Source organism: Amphibalanus amphitrite, unplaced genomic scaffold (genome assembly GCF_019059575.1).
Source record: "Amphibalanus amphitrite isolate SeventyFive unplaced genomic scaffold, NRLGWU_Aamphi_draft 001812F_arrow, whole genome shotgun sequence".
Taxonomy (NCBI): domain Eukaryota; kingdom Metazoa; phylum Arthropoda; class Thecostraca; order Balanomorpha; family Balanidae; genus Amphibalanus; species Amphibalanus amphitrite.
In genome coordinates this window covers 85,666-107,750 of record NW_024883305.1, presented here as the reverse complement: position 1 = coordinate 107,750, position 22,085 = coordinate 85,666, and the positions used below count along the sequence as shown (strand labels likewise).

The following is a 22,085-nucleotide window of genomic DNA, read 5'->3' as shown; positions in this document are numbered from 1 at the left end:
GCGGTTGCCACCTACCGACATACCCTTACTGGTTGACCTGACCTGACCTGACCCGACCTGGCCTAATGCATGAAGACATCATCTGTGATCAAAACTAACATGATTTCGTGATCAGCACCCCGAAAAACCTCATAGCAGCCACACTTTTCGACGTTCTAACAGGTCCCGATTTTCCCGACTTTTGGGTCATTGACCTGACCTGCAAGGTCAACCAATGACCTAGGACCTTAAAATTGGGTATCATCGGCTTCCTCTCGTCACGGGCAACACGCTCGTTTTTTCTGCGAAGCTCTAGCTCGATCAGGGGCGAAACGGCAAGGGGGGGTCCAACGGACCCCCCCCTTATACGTTCGCGGCTGGAAAAACACCAATACGGGCGAGGGATATTTTTTACTAGGGCTGAGCTAGGGCATGCCGCAGCTATGCCCACGTGCGGATAGCAGTAGCTCAGCCCGACATCTGCCCGCGCATCCAAACAGGCTTAACTTGGGCGGAGCGCGGGCTGATCAAGCTGGCTGTGTCCTTCGGCTAACTGGAGTAAAGCCGGAGCTTAGCCATACTTGTTCGGCTGTTCGCGCATGCGCATTTCTGCGCCAATCATGTGCAGCGTTTGTGACAGTCTGCGCGCTGTGCGACGAAACGACACACCGGTGTTGGGGCATTTGGTGGTTGATGTTTGGGCGCGTGTGACAGCGCGAAGAAGGGATAGTGCTCACTGCTCTTATCAAGTGGACTGGCATGGAGTTTTACGGTAGGTAAGTGTATTGAATGGTGCGCTTGATCGTCTGTAAATGTCATGATTTTGACTGAGTTTCACGTCATCAAACAATCATGAAGCTGAATAGCTGTTCAGCCCGGCGACTCATACCCTCGCTCAGAAAAGCCGCATTCCATGCCTTTATATCTTCGTGAAATACCAGCACTCCTGAACCAGGAAAATGAAATACAAAACACAAATATTTATCTACTTATCACCGAGCACGCCCATTCTCTGTTCTGTCCGCCCATTCTCTGTCGTTGAACATCGAATGAACATTTTATACGGATCAATGAGAAGTGCTTTTACAGTATCAATGCAACAATAAGTTATTTTTTAAAGCAAGCATGCAATGTAAATTGTAAATTAAACCAATTAATCCCTTTTTCAGGTACGTACCATTAGAGCAAATGGTTAAAAAAATGGAACAGTTATACAAACCAGGACCGGGTGGACGCCGCAGTCGCCCTCGCCAAGTGGTTTAGCGGAAACTGCCTGCTTATAATTAAGTAGGTATATCTACATATACGGAAACTGCGCCGAAAGCTTGCCGACCACCTACTGCAGATGTGTGTGTGTGTGTGTGTGGGTGTGTGTGTGTGTGTGTGTGTGTGTGTGTGTGTGTGTGTGTGTGTGTGTGTGTGTGTGTGTGTGTGTGTGTGTGTGTGTGTGTGTGTGTGTGTGTGTGTGTGTGTGTGTGTGTGTGTGTGTGTGTGTGTGTGTGTGTGTGTGTGTGTGTGTGTGTGTGTGTGTGTGTGTGTGTGTGTGTGTGTGTGTGTGTGTGTGTGTGTGTGTGGAGGAGCCAGACGCCTCCAAAGCTCCCATTCACCAGAGTGAAGTTCCTAAACGATTGTTTGCTAATTGCTTTATGTCTTATGAGCCCTACTTGCTGTCTTTACTTTATGCCTTTGGTTGAGTGTTCAACCAAGTATTATGAACGGGGACGGAGGCTAGCGGGCCTTGTGATTGTTTTATAGTTTTGATGGCGCTTTTACATGACTCATGCCATATTATTGCTTCATATTGCAGTCCACTGTTTCATGTATTTGTGTTTGATTTGACGTGTCTGTAGTCGTTTGAAATATACATTCAATCAAAGTCATCCACTACTTTCCTTTCGCAATGCTCGATGACCGGTTAACAGAGCATATGAGTGACCGTAACAATTTTAAATATGCATTGAAACCGCACAACCTGCTGAAAGTGCATTGGCTGTTCCTTGCTACTTGATCCAGTGTGAAGCAAAAGCAAGATGAAGTCAAGTCGAGACTTGAGAAAACAGGAGCCGTCACTCGAGCCGAACCCGAGCAAAGCCACAGCAGTTTGCAATGTATAAACCCCATTCACTTCTATGGCTTAAGTCGGGATAAGCAGGGCACACAGAGTGGGCTTACCGGAGTTCAGCCCGCTCGGGCCCAGAGTAATCTCCATTATATAAATGGATTCACTGCTCGGGCTTAAATCGGGCTAACGCCAATTGTCGCTCAACTAGGGCTAAACTACGGCTGTCCGGAGCTCGCAGAGCGGGCATACCTCCGGCACAGCATGGGCTTTAGTCGGCGTTTTTGTGTCATACGCCGACTTTAGCCCAAGCCCTAGCCGACTTTAGCCCGACTAAAAATCTCGGGCAATCCGCACTTGAGCCTGCTTGGGCCCGGAGCAAAATTGCTGCATGGATGAAGTATTCCTAATCCATGTTAATCCTAATTAATAATCCATGATTAATAATAATTCCTAATAATAATTCCTATAATTCCTAATCCATGATTGCTGGCTGGGTTAGGACGGCGAGCTGTTTTCAGGCAGGTAGCTGTTGGTGTGCAGCGTTTGGGAAATCGATACCTAAGCCCTCACACTTTCTGAGGTCGGTTAGATTCCATATGCACTGCTGTGCCGTTTAACCCGCGCACCGACGGGGGTCTGCGCCAACTTCGCACCGACGGGGGGGGGGCGGATGACCGCCCCCCCCTGAGATCTCGAGAACGAAGCAAGATAGCGACAAGCGGTAAACGACATCGGATACGCACGGCCAAGATCTACAAATTTTACTAAGGTCATTTTCAGGTCAGGTCAAAGATGACGTTACAGGGGTCGACAAAGTCAAAATGGCGGCGCTAGATATGGAGAGAGTTTTTCTCGAATAACTTTCGAATTAGTCAAGATAGGAACAAACTTAGGGCATCATCGTGATCCTCTCGTCAATCCGCATCGAATGATATATATGTTGACCTCGAAAGGTCAAGGTCAAAGGTTGACCTCAGGTCACGTGACCTCGAGGTCATCATCTATATCGTTCGATGCGTCTTGACGAGCTGAAAACAATGAGCTCATCCACGCGTCTGTATCTTGTTCCTGTACGGAGTTATTGGCCAAAAACCTTTGGTGACCTTTGATGACGGCACATGACCTCACAGCTGCCCAACAGCAAAACAGACCTCAAGGTAGTGAAGGTTGATCGTATATGAAGTCATACATGACTAAGTCATGTATGGTATATGGGGCCATTCCGACCCGTTTTAGTGGTAAAAACAGGGAGTTGATTTTTCCCCCATTGACTTATAATGGGGAGGTCGCGAAATTGACCTGACCTTAGGTCACCGATATCAAAATTCCGAGATATACAAATTGTAGCTACTAATGACCTAATAATATCCTGCGACTTTCAAAGGCCTCCTACATCTACTGTAGCTCTGGCACGGTGACAAAGTTGCAAAAAAGTGACTTGAGGTTGGGTCATTCAAAGTGACCTGGTGAGTGGTGACCTGACCTTAAAAGGTAGGAGGTTCAAACTTGCACACCATGTGTAAAATTGATGAGGTTATAGTCATACCAAATTTCGCGGCGCTACGCGCCGCGGTTTTCCCGCTATTTGCGAAAAACCTCAGGGGGGGGGGCGGATATCCGCCCCCCCGTCGGTGCGCGGGTTAATACTTTTTTAATAAAGTTATTTTGTTTCATTTTCGGAAAGCCGGAAATTTTCGTCGATTTCGGACGCTGCGGGGATATTTACCCCAAATGTCACCCTGCCCGTGTCGGTCTGGATCCACCGGTATGAGGTCAAGTGGCCTACTATTTCTTTATTATTTTTTTTTTTTCAAAATAAAAATTAAAATCATAGTATCAGGGCTGTGACGAAAAATAAGTGGCCTAAATCCGATGAGAAAACCGGATTTGGGGGTACCCTAGGTTTGGCTTCTGAGCCTCTGACCCCCCCAGTGAAAATTCCTTAGAGGAGGCCCTGAGCCACAGGTCTGGAACCTTCGACTGAGGTTAGATATTGACCCGAGGAATCGATTGCGACCATTATTTTGGCGATCAGACGAAGCCTTGGGGCACTTTTGACGCGCCCCGTCCTTTAAGGGACGATTAAGGGATGAAGGATAGGAGGCACAGCTCTGGAACTTTCGACTGAGGTTGGATATTGACCCGAGGAATCGATTGCGACCATTATTTTGGCGATCAAACGAAGCCGTGGGGCACTTTTGACGCGCCCCGTCTTTAAGGGACGATTAAGGGATGAAGGAAGGGAGGCACAGGTCTTGAACGTTCGACTGAGGTTAGATATTGACCCGAGGAATCGATTGCGACCATTATTTTGGCGATCAGACGAAGCCTTGGGGCACTTTTGACGCGCCCCGTCCTTTAACCCTATTCCTGGCGGGCTCCGCCGGGACAAGAAACTGGCGGGGGGGGGGGGGCCGATTCGGCCCCCCCCCTGAGATCTCGAGAACGAAGCAAGATAGCGACAAGCGGTAAACGGCATCGGATACGCACGGCCAAGATCTACAATTTTTACTAAGGTCATTTTCAGGTCAGGTCAAAGATGACGTCACACGGGTCGAAAAAGTCAAAATGGCGGCACCAGATATGGAGAGAGTTTTTCTCGAATAACTTTCGAATTAGTCAAGATAGGAACAAACTAAGGGCATCATCGTGATCCTCTCGTCAATCCGCATCGAATGATATATATGTTGACCTCGAAAGGTCAAGGTCAAAGGTTGACCTCAGGTCACGTGACCTCGAGGTCATCATGTATATCATTCGATGCGTCTTGACGAGCTGAACACAATGAGACCATCCACGCGTCTGTATCTTGTTCCTGTACGGAGTTATTGGCCAAAAACCGCTGGTGACCTTTGATGACGTCACATGACCTCACAGCTGCCCAACAACAAAACAGACCTCAAGGTAGTGAAGGTTGATCGTATATGAAGTCATGTATGGTATATGGGGCCATTCCGACCCGTTTTAGTGGTAAAAACAGGGAGTTGATTTTTCCCCCATTGACTTATAATGGGGAGGTCGCGAAATTGACCTGACCTTAGGTCACCGATATCAAAATTCCGAGATATACAAATTGCACATACTGGTACCCTAACTAAACCCTGAAGAGAAGAAAGTGATCGGTCAAAAACTCTAGCTCTGGCGTGATTGCAAACTTTTCTGAGGTAGCGTCACCAAACCGCCTCTGGTGACCTGACCTGAGGTCAGATCAACTCAAAATTTTCAGACATGTTGCGTAGAAGCCTTTTAGGAAAAGTCAGAAAAATTGAGCTTCCTAGCTCAACGCGTTTGGGAGATATAACCAAAAAATCTCAGGGGGGGGGGGGCTCCTGAGGCCCCCCCCCGCCAGGAATAGGGTTAAGGGACGATTAAGGGATGAAGGAAGGGAGGCACAGGTCTGAAACCTTCGACTGAGGTTGGATATTGACCCGAGGAATTGATTGCGACCATTATTTTGGCGATCAAATGAAGCCTTGGGGCACTTTTGACGCGCCCCGTCCTTTAAGGGACGATTAAGGGATGAAGGAAGGGAGGCACAGGTCTGGAACCTTCGACTGAGGTTAGATATTGACCCGAGGAATCGATTGCGACCATTATTTTGGCGATCAGACGAAGCCTTGGGGCACTTTTGACGCGCCCCGTCCTTTAACCCGCGCCCTGCTTGGGGGGGGGGGTGTTTGAACACCCCCCCCCTTGTGGTTTTTCGCGAATATCTCAAAAACGGCGGCGCGGAGCGCCACCGTTTTTGGTACACCTTATCATACATCAGTTCTACACATGTTATGAAAATTTCAGACCAAAGTCATTCAAGGTCAGGTCACCAGGTCACTTGAAGTGACCTCACCTCATAAAAAGTTTCAATGTCTGTCATAGCTACACCGAGTGACCGATCGCTTTGAAACTTTCAGCGATTGCTAAGAGCAATAGCATGTACAAAATGTTTATCTCAGAATTTTGATATCGATGACCTAAGGTCAGGTCAATTTTGCGACCTCCCCATTATAAGTCAATGGGAGAAAATTGAAATGCGCCTCTTTTGGACGAAAGACATTATAAACACTCCCAAACACCGAATTACAAGTGGTTTAGACACACTGAACATGAAAATGGTGTCCATGACCCTTGTTTATGCCCTGAGGTCATCTTAGGTCACGAATGTTATCTAACAGTTTTTCGCAAATAACTTTTGATAGAGGCATGCTAGAGCGATGAAAACGCCTTAGATGTGTTCAGCTCGACGATACGGACCCTTTCCGGTCAGGTCATGACCTTGACCTGAGGTCAAATTTTCAAGTTGACCTTTCAAGGTCAAAGTATAGTTCATTCGATGCGTCTTGACGAGAGGAACACGATGCCGGTAAAAGTAAGCTCGTACAGGGCTTGGGTCAAAAGTTATTGCAGAAAAACTGTTTCCGAAAAAATCGGCTATTTTTGCAGTTTTTGCCCCCTGCAGGCAAAACCGTTGACGTTAGGTCAAATCTGAGAGAATTACTCAGAAAGGGCGTTAATAGGGCTATCAAATGCGCTTTTCTGCGGCGCTGTAGCTCTATTGGTTCCCGAGTTATGCGTTGGCTTCTTGGAAATTTTCGACATTCGACCTGGAAATCGGCGAAATATTGCCTTCAATGACCTCTGGTGACCTGACCTTTGACCTGACCAAAAAATTGACCGAAGTGATTTCGTCATTATTTTTTACGCTCTTTCGAACGCCGCCTTCCGCGTATCGCTACGTGGCCCAGGAGCCGAGTTACAAGGGGGGGGGGGGGTGTTCAAACACCCCCCCCAGCAGGGCGTGGAAATCCAGGACCCCCAGCCGGGCGCGGGTTAAGGGACGATTAAGGGATGAAGGATAGGAGCCACAGGTCTGGAAACTTCGACTTAGGTTAGATATTGACCCAAGCAATCGATTGCAACCATTATTTTGGCGATCAGACGAAGCCTTGGGGCACTTTTGACGCGCCCCGTCCTTTATGGAACGATTAAGAGATGAAGGATAGGAGCCACAGGTCTTGAACCTTCGACTGAGGTTAGATATTGACCCGAGGAATCGATTGCGACCATTATTTTGGCGATCAGACGAAGCCTTGGGGCACTTTTGACGCGCCCCGTCCTTTAACCCTCGCCGGACCTATTGGTTTTCTACAGACGCGCCGGCCGAGGGGGGGGGGGGCGGGTACGACCCCCCCCTCGCCGTTTCGCCCATGATGGAGCTAGCGCGTCGCGGAAAAAACGAGCGTGTGCGCCGTTACGAGACGCAGAGATTGGTACCCGATTTTAAGGTCCTAGGTCAACCGGTGACCTCTGACGTCAGGTCAAGTGCCCCAGGGTACGGTTCAGTTTTTGGTGAATAACTTCGCAAAACACGGCCGCAGAGCCGCGATTTTGGCAGTATCGTGTTCGCCTCGCTCAGGCGCGTCGAATGATATACTTTTTGTCCGGGTCAGGTCAACTTGGGATGTTTGACCTCAGGTCAAGGTCAGGTCAGCACCCCTAGGTCACGAAGTAGGTTGAAAGGGGTCATGTCGCATATCATTCGATTCGGCAGGTCTTCCTGAGTCCATTGGTGGCTTTCTCGACTCGCTAGCTCAATTTGATCAAGAGTTATTGACGAAAAACTAATATGACCTTGATGACGTCATAAATGACGTCACGCAAGGTCAACATTGCAAAAGTGACGCATCTAACCTTGCAAGGAGTGCATCAAATCACGATTCTGTGTGCTTGAGATAGTTGGAGATCGTTCCCGGCGCCAGAATAGCAGTTTTCATTTTTCCCCATTGACTTATAATGGTGAGGTCACGAAAATGACCTGACCTCATATGACCTTTAGGAAAAATCCGAGATATACAAGTTGTGAGACTCATAATGGATACTAGATCCTGCAAGTTTCATTTCCCTGTGACATCTCCTCTGGCAGTGAGGGCGTTGCGAAGTTGCGACATCTGAAGACCGTGCAGAGGTTCACTTATGACGTCATAGGTCAGTGACCTGACCTGACCCAAAAATGCGGTTGGTGTCAAAAGATGCGGCTTGGATCAAAGGTCAGGTATGCCAAGTTTCAGCTCTCTATCGCCAGCGTGTTCGGAGCTATCGCGAAAAAACCCTATGGGGGGCCCCCCTCGGCCGGCGAGGGTTAAGGGACGATTAAGGGATGAAGGATAGGAGGCACAGGTCTGGAACCTTCGACTGAGGTTGGATATTGACCCGAGGAATCGATTGCGACCATTATTTTGGCGATCAGACGAAGCCTTGGGGCACTTTTGACGCGCCCCGTCCTTTAAGGGACGATTAAGGGATGAAGGATAGGAGCCACAGGTCTGAAAACTTCGACTTGGGTTAGATATTGACCCGAGGAATCGATTACGACCATTATTTTGGCGATCAGACGAAGCCTTGGGGCACTTTTGACGCGCCCCGTCCTTTAAGGGACGATTAACCCTAGAACGCCTAGGAGGGGGGGGGGGGTTGTATCAACCCCCCCCCCCCTGAGGTTTTTTCGAAGTGCACGCTAAACGGCTTGTCGTAGCGGGCTGAAATTTTCAATACCCTCTGGGGCAACCTTTGCGCATCTTTTGCCGAAAAAAAATTGATCGGGTCATGTCAGGTCACGGAGTTATGACGTCATAAGAGGTACAGCCTCCGGCCGACAGTTACCAAACGTGTGCGCCGAATCCCTAGGTTTTCTGCCGGTGATACCCACATTGTTTGATGGATCATGATGAAACTTCCCATGCATGTTGGGGCAAGCATTGGCTATCGTGTGGTGCAAGAAAATTGACCGGGTCAGGTCAGGTCACGGAGCTATGACGTCACAAGAGGAACAGCGTCCGGTACTATTTTTGAAAAGCGCCCGAACCACTATTTTGCTAATTCTTGTCACCTCAATGGGAATATGCAGCAATATTAGCTTCTATAGGGAGCAAATGGACCTCCCAAATCCAAAAATACAATCAGATTTCAAAAATTTAAATTTTGATTTTTCGAATTTCTGCCGCCGACTGTGACCTTGCCGACTTCCGGCGCTCCCAACGCGCCATTTTTAGAGCTAGGGAAACGAAATACATACCAAACGATAGAGAATTGATCAAGGAACACGATAGTGAAGGTTTCAAGTCGATATCTCCCACCGTTTTGCCGCAATCGCCGCGGAAAGTTGAAAAGTTTGATTTTTTTTTCGGAAAATTTGACCCTTGACCGGTCATAAGTAGGTCAAATGTTGACCTAGGACCAAAAAATATACCACCAATCGCGAGATCTCGCTGAGAGCAATCCGTTGAATTTTTCCGCTAAGCTCTACGACCTTCCGTTTCGAAACGCCAGGGGGGGGTCGTAACACCCCCCCCTGGTCGTTCGTGTTATGAGAAATGGCCTGGTCGTGCGAGGGTTAAGGGATGAAGGAAGGGAGGCACAGGTCTGTAAACTGCGACTGAGGCTGGATATTGACCCAAGCAATCGATTGCGGCCATTATTTTGGCGATCAGACGAAGCCTTGGGGCACTTTTGACGCGCCCCGTCCTTTATGGAACGATTAAGGGATGAAGGATAGGAGCCACAGGTCTGGAACCTTCGACTGAGGTTAGATATTGACCCGAGGAATCGATTGCGACCATTATTTTGGCGATCAGACGAAGCCTTGGGGCACTTTTGACGCGCCCCGTCCTTTAAGGGACGATTAAGGGATGAAGGATAGGAGGCACAGGTCTGGAACCTTCGACTGAGGTTGGATATTGACCCGAGGAATCGATTGCGACCATTATTTTGGCGATCAAACGAAGCCTTGGGGCACTTCTGACGCGCCCCGTCTTTAAGGGACGATTAAGGGATGAAGGAAGGGAGGCACAGGTCTTGAACCTTCGACTGAGGTTAGATATTGACCCGAGGAATCGATTGCGACCATTATTTTGGCGATCAGACGAAGCCTTGGGGCACTTTTGACGCGCCCCGTCTTTTAAGGGACGATTAAGGGATGAAGGAAGAGAGGCACAGGTCTGGAACCTACGACTGAGGTTAGATATTGACCCGAGGAATCGATTGCGACCATTATTTTGGCGATCAGAGGAAGCCTTGGGGCATTTTTGACGCGCCCCGTCCTTTAAGGGACGATTAAGGGATGAAGGATAGGAGCCACAGGTCTGGAACCTTCGACTGAGGTTAGATATTGACCCAAGCAATCGATTGCGACCATTATTTTGGCGATCAGACGAAGCCTTGGGGCACTTTTGACGCGCCCCGTCATTTAAGGGACGATTAAGGGATGAAGGATAGGAGCCACAGGTCTGGAACCTTTGACTGAGGTTAGATATTGACCCGAGGAATCGATTGCGACCATTATTTTGGCGATCAGACGAGGCATTGGGGCACTTTTGACGCGCCCCGTCCTTTAAGGGACGATTTAGGGATGAAGGAAGGGAGCTAGGGCAAAATAAATGTCATATTCGTGTTCCCCGTCCCCCAGTTGACCTGATGACAGTTTTTGAAGCGATTCTGAATCCGACGCTGTATTCGTTGCTGTTGCTGACGCTAACTTCACGGGCATATATAACTCCGCCACTATTTATAACTTCACATGTCATAAACATGTGATTTGTGAAGTACACAAATTTGTTTTTGATTATGACAAGGCCGTATATTTATGACTTACAACAACAAGTCATAAAAAACAAATAATTTATCATACGGAACGCATGTTTTTTAATCCCACCGAGAAATGACAAACTCTGTACACAATTTCGATGACAAGTGGCATCGACCAGAGAGGGTGAAAATTGGCCAATCAGCGCTCGCAGCAGCATGATGTTCGTACGGTCGTCAAGTTAGGTGTAAGACGGTCGTCAAGTTAGATTTAACTGAATCCTAATCTATAATATACGATTTGGAGTCAGGCGAGCCCCTCCGATTTGGACCAACTTGATCAGTAGATAGAACGTAACGTCCTGATTACGATGCATCCGAAATCTGAGCTCGGTCCGCCATATTAACGAAGTTGCGGAGGTTTAAATTTCAAGGTCATTTGGGTGAGCCCCTGACCCCTGTGAGCCCCTTAGGTATGCGGGGCTGGGCGCTGTAGGCAGGATCCGGTGTGCAATGAATGGACAGAGATGAAGTATTGCATTCAGGGGTGTAATTTTATATCTCTTTGTGGTGGCAGATGCACCCACATTCCTGAAATATGCCCCCAACAATGATGAAAATGTACCCACAAGTCTTCTTTTACAGCCTTTTGAGAGCACGGTGCCCCTCGCATGCTCTAACGGCGTCCTCCTGACCGCCTCGCGTTCCTGGATAATATAGCGTTTTTAATCACTCGCCGCCATTTTGGGAGAATGGCGCCCTTTTGACAGCACTGCGACCTTCTCATGGTCCAACGGCGCCCGTCTCGCACCCTTATGTCTCTGTCCACCGTGCATCCCTCGACTGTTCGGCGCCCTTCTGACCTCTCAGCGCCCCTGGACCACATATGGGTTTTCAATCACTCGACGCCCTTCATAGGAGAATGGTGCCCTTTTCATGGTCTCACAGCGCCCTCGTAACCGTCTGGCGCCCCCTACGTCCCCACCAACTTAGCATTACTTACTGTGCGGCGCCCTTCTGACCTCTCTGTGCCCCTGGATCATAAAGCATTTTTAATCACTTGGCGCCCTTCTGGGATAATGGCGCCCTTGTCATGGTCTCACGGCGCCCTTGTAGCCTTCTCGCGCCCCTTCGTCCCCTAAGCGGCCTGGCGCCCCTACAGCTGGGCAACCGTAATCATTTTGGGAAAATTACACCCCTGATTGCATTTTAATTCCTTATCATCAGCAATCGGGTGGGGAGAGAGAACGTTTCTTAGTCGAACTTGGGATGGGGAAAATGTCACGATCGGCTCAGAGCTCCGGCGGGGCCGGGCGCCGTACGTATACCTACGGTGTGCAGGTTCCTGAACTAGGGCCTATATGCGAGCATACGCCTTCTGCACGAATCTCGTAAAGGTACTGCCTTTCCCGAAGCACTTGAGACCAACGAGCGACTGTATTAACCCTCGCATGTGTAGGGGGGGGGGGTCGGATGGACCCCCCCATGGTTTTTCGCGAATAACTCGCGTAAAAGGCGGCTGATCGCGACGAAACTTTCAGTACCCTCGCATTGATCAATTTTACACCAACCCTGAAAATTTCATGACCCTGACCCCAATGACCTTTGACCTGTGACCTCTTTTCCGAGACCATGTTTGGCCGGAATCGCGATTTCGCGTATGTCGGCTCGCATTAGCCGCGCGTTTGCTAGCTTTTCGTGGTTTCAAACGTTCAAACATGTGATTTGATGTTGCTCCCATACATTAGGGTGGGTGTCAAGGTCACCTGAAGGTCAGGTCAGGTCATTGACCTTTGGTGACCTCGGGTGACCTCGGTTCACTTTTTTCGAGTTTTACATGTTTCTAGGCTAGTTTTTGGAGCTGAATTCGAATTTAGCAACCATTTGAACATTTACGAAGTAGTTTTGGTGACTTCGTAACATGTTACGAAGCTGTCAGAGGCGGTTGACACGTACTACGAATACCCGTCACGACGCCTACTGGTTGACCTGACCTGACCTGACCCGACCTGGTCTAAATGCTTAAAGACATCATCTGTGATCAAAACGAACACGATATTCGTGATCAGCACCCCGAAAAACCCCTTAGCAGCCACACTTTACGACTTTCTAACAGGTCCCGATTTTCCCGACTTTGGGTCATTGACCTGACCTGGAAGGTCAACCAATGACCTAGCACCTTAAAATTGGGTATCATCGGCTTCCTCTCGTCACGGGCAACACGCTCGTTTTTTCTGCGAAGCTCTAGCTCGATCAGGGGCCAAACGGCAAGGGGGGGGGGTCCAACCGACCCCCCCCCCTACACATTAGAAGCTGGCAAACGCCGCACACATGCGAGGGTTAATGCGGCTAATCTCGGGCATTTGTTGCGAACTGCGCTGGTCGGTGAAAGAAGCTGGCCGTCTTGCCCTACCCATGTGACCGTCTTACCCCATGGGGTGGGGTAAGACGGTTTTTTTTGCAAGGTCTTGCAAGATGAACTTTTTTTTGTTGAATCAGCTCTAAGTCTCATCTTCTGGCAAATGGGAGTAAAATGTCTAAAAAAGGTTTTCACTCAGTTTCCCGTTTCTATGATGTTTCTAACCGGCCGAAAATGGTTCCAAAGTTAACCCGGCAGTTGCTGGGGTATTTCGCCACCCACCTTTGCTGGGGGGGGGGGGCGTTAAACGCCCCCAGCCGATAACTCAAGAACCAATAGGCGCAGCGAAACGCACGAGGCGGCAAACGAAAGAACGCGACGAGACGCTTCAGATGAGTACTTAAAAGTTGAATGTTGAGGTCACAGGTCGGGTCAAGGTCAGGTCAAACACCTGAAATCGGGCTTTCAGTAACATGGACTTCAGGACTTCGCAATGGGCGCCTCTCGTCATAAACTCTGTCAAAACGGTGCACAATCCATCATATAAGGCCTACAAGAGTGTCAGCTCCATGTAAGGGTCAGTCAAGCATAGGTCAGGGTCAAGGTCAGGTCAACCGGGTAGGCACATATCCCCGAAAATCAAAACTGATATTCGCAGCCTGTGACACATGTTTTATGGGTAACTTGGGGCGTAGAACACGATGGTGACATTCATTTTATCATATGTGTACGTGTTTGGCTCAAAAAGTTCAATTTAAGAAATGCATGTATCATGGTCGTGAAGTAGTCACGAGAAATTGCCAAGATTCAGTTCAAGATTTTGGAAAATTCGGAACGATAATCAATAATCGAAGATAGCCATTTGATTGTTCATGGTATTGGCAGTCTAATGGCGTTTACGACACGTCTGTATGTCTATTCTGTGATTTTATATCATTTTTTGAACATATGCCGTTTTTGGTCGAAAACTCAGAAATCATGACGTTACTAAAACCTCCATATCTAAAAAACTTTCCGACCGATTTTTTTTTTTTTGAAACTTTGTCACAATAAACTTCAATCAATTCCCTACAGGTACCCAAAATTTGGCGCGCCTGCGGCGCGCCGTTTTTATGCTATGGCCCGGCGAAAAAAGTGGGGCGCTTAACGCCCCCCCCCCCCCCCCCAGCAACTCGCGGGTTAAAGGGACCCTCCCACCTTAACATTAGATTTGAGTTGAGATAGCCAAATTGGGGTCCCTGGCTCACAATTACCGGTTTCGGCACTCACAACATCGAGAAATGCCTTAAATCAGAAATATTGAATTTCAAAATTGCAGCATTTTGATTCAGAGGGGCTAATGCCAAGGAATACCCCTCTGAATGTGTGACGTCAGCGCAGATATCTAACGATTTTTAAATGTTTGACTAAAACGTTTTGTAGCACGCGGTGGTATATGGTATTTGCGCGCAGCATCTGCCGCAAACGCCGCACTTCTAAAATAAAGTCGCTAGAAACAGCGGAGATCCCAAAAAAGTAAACAGAAGTAAAAGTCTAATATCTTGAAAACCGGTGAATATTTTTCAGTGAAATTTGGTAGATATTCGTTTCCGCTCTTTCTGAACCGAGCGACATCACTTTCATGCCAATTCATAAACTTTTTTGAAGGTGGGAGGGTCCCTTTAAGGTGCCCGTCTTACCCAACTTCCCCTAGCTTATATCATTCCAATCTGTCACTATAAATCTTGCTTGTCAAAGTGAGCTGATATCTCCTGAACTGACATTCTACTGAGTGGAGCTAAGTTTACCGAAATACCATGCCTTCGCCGTGTGACTTGGTGAGGGCGAGTAGAGGGGGGGGGGGGGCGGGCAGAGGCCGGGGAGGGGTGCGTCTGGCGCGTGCCACGAATCACTCACGCGGGTTGTGGGGGGCGGGAGGGGGTGGGATGACTGACTGCAGGCCTCCGATCGGACCCAGTCGGCGGCTGGCCGTGTTCGGCGTCACAGTCGCGCCGCGAGGAGGTGGCGGATCCACGGCAGAGCGCGGCGACAGCTGGGCCAGCCGCTGCGCAGCCAGCCACCAGCGGAGCTGCCGACCAGCTGCGCAACCAACCACCAGAGGAGCAGCCGGCCAGGCGTCAACCAGCGGGGCGGTCAGACTGTGCGACTAAGATCAACCAGTAGATAAGTCAGACTGCGTAAGTCGAGACTATAGCGTGGTGACCCCCCGGCGCGACTGAAGCCGAACGTCGAAGCAGCCTCACTGTGTGCTGAGGCCGGCTGGCGGAACGGAGTAACAGTCCCACCGCCGCTGGACTAACCGGCAGGCCCGGGCCGACTTCACCGACTGCCGAGCCTAGGAGCAGTGAGCACTGCGAACACCAGAGCAGGTAAGAAAGGCGCGCTGATGATGCGATGATAAATGATGAGTGAGTGGTGATATGTAGATGTGCTTTTCGAGGACTCTTATTGCAAAGACAGTGAATGAAGGGCTAACTTCTAATTCAGACAAAGGTTTTCGTTTCGGCCTTCCATCAAAGGTGAGCTTATATTAGTGACGAGATTTATCACTATAATTTCTCTCGATTATGTCTTCTAGCATCAAGAAAGAAATTAGATATAGGCCTAAGATCGTTTTGAGATGATATCGAGAATAGGTGATATCCTCAAAATGCCGAGACTAGTTAGGATTGACCATTTTCTACAAAATGACACGAAGCTGCATGACGCGTTCGTCGAATATTTATCAATAGATGCTTCCGTGATAAACATTATTTATTGTTCGCTCTCGTCTCTCCGTGTAAAAACCGGGACGGGATCAGCGGACGCCAGGTCATCTCCACAAAAAGTGGGATGGCCGGACGGGAGCCGGCAGTGGCCGTCACTCGGTGTCCGGTTACAGCCTACCCATGCCAGCCGCGTCCTCTTTCAGTGTGCGTCGCCGAGGGCCGTCTGACAGGGTCCCGTCAGACGCTGTGGGGCCGAGACGACTCGGGATCGGTCGGTCCGTTCCTGTCCGCCGGCTACTTTCTGGCCGGTGTGCGGGCAGCAGGCCCGGTGCGGCTCCTCCTCGTTTTGGGGTCCCGCGGGCGCTTGCCGCCTCCGTGAGCCGAACCCGCTCCATCTCCGGTCATGACCGCGCTTGAGGCTGTGGTCGTTACTCTAAAGGTGGTCGGTGTTGTCAGTGCCATAGTCGCTGCAGCTTCACAGGCCATGGCCGGCCTGATCAAACTCTTCCTTCTCTAGATAGCCGAGGAATTCCGGTACGTATTGCGGGCACAGTTCTGTGACGACTTCTAGCGTTGGTATTTGGTGAGATCGAATAATACCGCGCGATAAGCATCATACCTATATCATGTAACAAGTCATTACGCAATTCATGAATATCTACTGCAATTAGCGCTAAATTCGTCACTCGGTTTACTAGTTTGTACAGAGGGTGTGTCGTAATTAAACTTTTCATTTCAAATCATGGTGCTCCTATGATTTTCTTTTGCTCCTGCAGGGAAGAAGACCAGCTGTATAAGAAAAATATCCTAGAAATAAAAACCCATCCTGCCGCATCATGTCAAAGTTTCGATGAAAATCAGTTTCTGGCGTTGAAGTCTCCACATACAACCCGATTTGTATTCCATTTTCTTGATATAAATGCCCTCGCTGACCAGTTTGGTGCGTAAAGGAGCATTCTATGAACCACCCTAGGGGGTTTGTGGCGAATATTTGGAACACTTTTGGTGATAAAATGTCCAAAATCAGCATGGTTCTAAACGCATGCATCTGGTAGTAGGAAGCTAACACCACAAAAGAGACCTATTGAGCTTTAACACCTGTAATGTTGAGGCAATGTGGTGGCGGATCCAATAGAAGTCCTAAGGTCAAGGCACATGCTTGCTAAAACTTTTAAACATGATTCGGCTCGTTTCGGTTGTCTTCATTTTCAGATTCGCTGTGATCTGTGTGTTTGGAAATGACTCGATGATCAGTCAGGTGCTCTTTTCCAGCAAGTCCGACAGCTCACTCAGTCAAAGCGAACCACACACTTGTCAGCTCATATTGCGCTCTTCTGGGCCGTGCAAAAGAAAGCTACGCTGTCAGTAACGCTGGAAGCGCACACCTGTGAGTTCTGTGGGCCAGAACTCACGAAGACTCACAAAGACACAGGGACTCACTGTTGCATCATCTATAACGCCTACAGGCTGCGCAGAACGTTTCCGACGCCGTGGACGACGACGCTGCTTTCGGTGGTCGTTCACGATTGCCCGATGCGGTTCCGCATACAGAGCGAAAGTTAAGACAGTTGACGAGCTACGGCATGCTAAATATAAGGCTACCGACTCTGAATTCAATTGCTGTACCTACCTGTCGGTCGCTACTGATCAAGGAAGCTACACACACGGTTTGCTACAGAAACTGTTTAAAGTGTTAGAAACTTCCTGTCTTGCCGGGAGGTGCAGTCCGGACTCTGGCGAAGAACCTACGCACATAAGCTCCTACTGTTAATAGCACAGCGTAACTTCTTACTGGGTTCATCTTGCTATGGTGCTGTTCTGCTCGCAATCCCCGCACAGGTTTGCATTTCGGCCGTTCAGGTGTCACCGCTAGACGCTAGGGCAGAAGCCGCACGGTCTCAGAAGTACGGAATATAAGGAAGCGAGTGTGGACTTCGCTGTAACTTTTTTGAAAATGTAAGAAAGCGGCGCTTCACCACTCACCGAGCCACCTCCCAAGACGATCAGCGGCTCGGCGTCTATTCCGTCTACACGGCGGCATAGGAGCGGTCCGTAAACGTAAGGGGGCGGGGGTAGCTGGGTCAGTCGTCGGGCGAGCAGCAGACGCGGCGGTATCTGAAACCGCCTCACACGTCGACTAAATGTTCCAACGTTTGAAAGAAGTTGGCGATTGGCGACTACTGTTGCATTGGGCTAGTGATGCTACAAATATTTGGCTCGCAAATGCTGTCCCTGAAATATGTTATGTGCGTGAGGGTGATTAAATGCACCAATCGTCGGATGATTATATGGGTCTGGGACAACAAATATAGTAATTAAATCATGGTACACCTCCCACATTCGGATATAAAGCACAAGTACGAACTAAGAGTTTAATTTTTCTCACAGACAATGAAAATACAAAAACAATGTAATTGGTCTTATTACATTGTTTTTGTATTGTCATTGTCTGTGAGAAAAACGAAATGTCTGACTCTTCTAAGAGTTTAATCGCCATGCATCGCGTGACGAGTATCCACCGTCCAACACGTTACCTGACAAGCGGATCTAAGCGTAATGTGTGTGTGTGTGGGGGGGGGAGGCACATTTAAATAATTTGCAAAGCCGGATCCACGGACTGGCGATGGATGATGACCGGCAGCTAACGTTTATGAACGGGAATGGCGGCCGATGATAGTCACTTGACGGACGTTATTAATCGGGCAGGTCGGTTGGAAACAGTAAATACCTAAGCCTAATACCTAATACCTACCAAAGTTTTTAGGGGTGGTGGTGTTGGAGGGGGGAATCATGTTTAAAAGTTTAAGCAAGCATGTGCCTTAACCCTCGCCCTGGCAGGGGGGGGGGTCGATGCGACCCCCCCCTAAGGTTTTTCGAAGATAGCGTAAAAACGGCGGCGCGCAGCGCCGCCAAATTTGGCACAGCCTATGGGGCAACCTTTTTACATATGACCTGAAAATTTCAGGTCTGGGTGACCTTGGGTCAGGTCACCAGGTCAGAAAAACCGGTACAAGGTCATGGTCAAATTTCAATTTTCTTTTTGCACCTGTCCAACTCACAGTTTTGCACTGATTTCCTTCAAACTTTCAGGATGTGCTAAGTTCACCGAGTTGTATAACATATAGTTCGGGTTTTTTGAGGTCACTGACCTGAGGTCAGTTAGAGGTCATTACGTCGTAATGTTAAGCCTATGGGAAAATACTAAATTCGGAAAATACTTGAGATATCCGCTTCGTTCTATCACTTTTGTGCTTTGAAACCACAGTACTTAACATCAGGTCACTTGGTGCTTCTTTGTTTGGTGTACTTATCCATGGGTCAGGTCAAATGAGGTCAACTGAGGTCAAATGACGTTTTTGCCAATAACTTGGCACATAATGACGCTAGAGCTTAAAAAATGGTATCATTGTGTTCCTGGTGATCAGCCGAATCGAATGATATGCGATATAATGCAATTCGGTTAACTTTAACTTAATTTATTAATTCAAGTTTACTTAAAATTTAAGAAAAACTTTAAGTACACTTAAGCAAGCTAAAAAGTATATCATTCGACGCGCCTTGACGTGCTGAGTTCACTGGTGCTTTTCTTTTTGCTCTATCTTAATTAGATCAAAAGTTAGAAGCGAAAAACTTTTGACCTGTTTTTAGCGAAATTTTTGCATTTATACCCCCCAAAACCCCCCTAAATATTGACCTAGAGCAACCAAATTTGCACAGGGGCGAGAACTCCAGGGGGCCCACCTACCTACCAAATTTGGTGTTTCTAGGTGCCATAGGAGCCAATCGCGAGGGGGGGGTCGCATCGACCCCCCCTGCCAGGCCGTGTTATGAAAAATGCCCTGCCAGGGCGAGGGTTAACCTTAGGACTCCTATCGGATCTGCCACCACATCGCCTCAACATTACACCTGTGTCAAAGCTCAATGGCCGTTTTCACGACGGAACTTTCGCAGAGGAACTTATTTGATACCTAAAAAGTACCTACCCTTAGAGGCCTTAACATCCCTCAAACTGAAATATTTTATGTTCAAAATAATTTTATAAGTTTAAATCCGGGCACTTTTTGCCCTCAAATCGCTTATTTATTTACAAACACAGCAATTTTTGGTTCTAGTAGCCCACCTTTCGACTATGAGGTATTAAATCAGCGTGACAACTTGCTCCCTCTTTGCTCCCTCGGGTATCTAATTCCGGAATTCTTAAAAACAAGGAAAGTATATACCGAGTTCTCTTTTATACCTATTCAGTTATGTTTTAATGGTGATTAAAATATGACAAATTTTTTAATTACATTTCATATAAGAAAACACGCAAAACAATGAAACAAAAATAACTACGGCAGATAATTACCTTCAGGTATCTAATTCCGACCAATCAGCACCTCAGTAGGATATGACGTCATACAAGAATGGTGGTGAGGGCCGTTTGCAGTCCCGGCCGGTAGGTCACGTGACCGCCGGGCGCCTCGGGTCACGCGGCGGTCGGGAGTCGGACGCGGGGCGTGGTCGCGGGCGGACGCGCGGGGCATCATGCTTTGCTTTGCTTGCTTTGTCAACTTCATATAACTTACTATCGCATTCGTGTGAAAGCCAAACACTGCTCAGTGCCCTTAGAAATTGAGTTTTGGAAAGCTCAAGTTCCTATAGCTCCTCAGGTCGGCAACAGTTGAAGCCTCATCTGAACCCATGTGAAAAAAACGAGGGTAAGGAACCTTGTGTTGCTTTTTCTTTTACCGTCATAATTATCTCAAACCATCACAATTTTGAGTTGCCACATTGTCTGCTTCACTACATTCGTGTAAAACTTGGGTGAAGGCTGGTGGCTCAAAGAAAGGTGAAGATATTTCTTTAAGTGCCTAATCCGTGAAATTGAAATATCCCGGCTTTACAAATCTACACTTTTCATTTTCTCCACGATACATTTTTTAAAATTGTTTAAATTTAATCTACATTTGTTAAAATCGGGGCTTTGGTTTTGTGTAAACTAGATCATAAAGTTTACTATAGTTTTGTGTAACCTGATGGCTGAAGAAAATAGTAATTTTGCTAAAATGATGTGCGGAAATTTGTTGCTTTCCAAATCAAATTACTCATACCTATATTTCATTCAAAATTAGGAGGCATTATTACTGTTTTTTTCTTGTAACATGAACTGAGTTTGGGTACGGTGCTCCGGAAACGTTGTGGAACTTTAAGCTAGCTAGAGCAGTTTCCATAAAAATTGTTTAGATAGTTGACATGGCTTGTTGACAACTCTTTTGCTGTTTCTAAAAAAAGTGAAAAAATATTTTCCTGCATTAAGCACACAAGGCATGTTATTCTCATAAGCTATCGAATGTGTGTGTGTGTTTAAGCTGTTTTTTTAAGCTTTTAAGCTGTAACTTTAGTTACTTCACTTTAGAACATATTGCCCAGAATGCGTCACTGATCAATGATCATGAGCTGGTATATCATATCATATGTAGCAAATACATAAATGAGAATAGTGTGTCATGAATTTTTGTGCATGCTTCTGGATCATCTGTAATTACATCAAAGGCTCGGCTCAAGAGTGTCCTGCCGACCAGCTTATGCCCAACCCTTTCTGTCCGCAGAACGTCGCCTGCGACTCCCGCACGCCGTTTGCCCCGGCCGTCCGTACTGGTCTTCGCGCTGCGAGCCGCGCTGGAGTTCGCGGCGGCGTCGTGGAGCTCCCATCGGGACGGCGTGTGATGCCCGCGTCGAGCTTATAAGCCGTGAGCTTCGATTGGCGGCTCACGCGGTCACCAGCTGTATGTACAGCCTCGGCCCCGACGACCCCGCTAATGGCCGAGACCGGCATACCCCCGGCATGGGTCCGCTGTCCGGCGCAGCGCTGGCCGCCCGCATGCTACTTTTGGCTGTATCGCTGCCCAGCGGGAGCGCGCTCCACGCTGCGGAAGAGGTACACGTTGCGACCCGACTGAGGACCGCAACCGGATGGTAACACGTCGGCCTCTGCGCCCTGGCCGGGGCAGGCGTGACCGACGTCACAGTGGAGGAACGCCCAAACAAGACCAGCCCACCGTCGGAGCAGCATGGAAATATCATGTTCTGCCTGGACGTCGGACCCGGCGGCCGCAGTGCACCTGCACACGTGCGGAGAGGGGCGCTGGAGGCTACTCTGGAGCTTCTGCCATTCCGCGGCGCGACTGCTGGCAAAACGGCGGCGATTGAGGCGGTTGGGAACAGCTGCAGCAATGGTGATGGCGGTAATGGCGACATGGCGGTTTGGGACTTCATCTCAGCGCGGCCGCCGCCCAGGCGCCGCTGCGCCCGGCTGCTCAGCCACCTACCGGATGGCGGGGTGGCCCTTACGGCCCTCACGCCCGTTCGGTCTGCGGCCACGTTGTGGGGTGGCGGTCGCGGGGTTAGCGGCGTTGGACTTCGT

General features: G+C 48.6%; 1 protein-coding gene across 1 annotated transcript in view; it reads left to right on the top strand.

Moving 5' to 3' along the window:
• The first annotated feature begins 14,924 nt into the window (after positions 1-14,924).
• The window catches only part of LOC122375295, a 46,775-nt gene continuing 39,614 nt past the window's right edge, over positions 14,925-22,085 (top strand). Inside the window, exon 1 of the mRNA XM_043354598.1 lies at positions 14,925-15,340. The gene's annotated coding sequence lies outside the window, so the exon portion shown is untranslated. The remainder of the gene's footprint in view (positions 15,341-22,085) is intronic.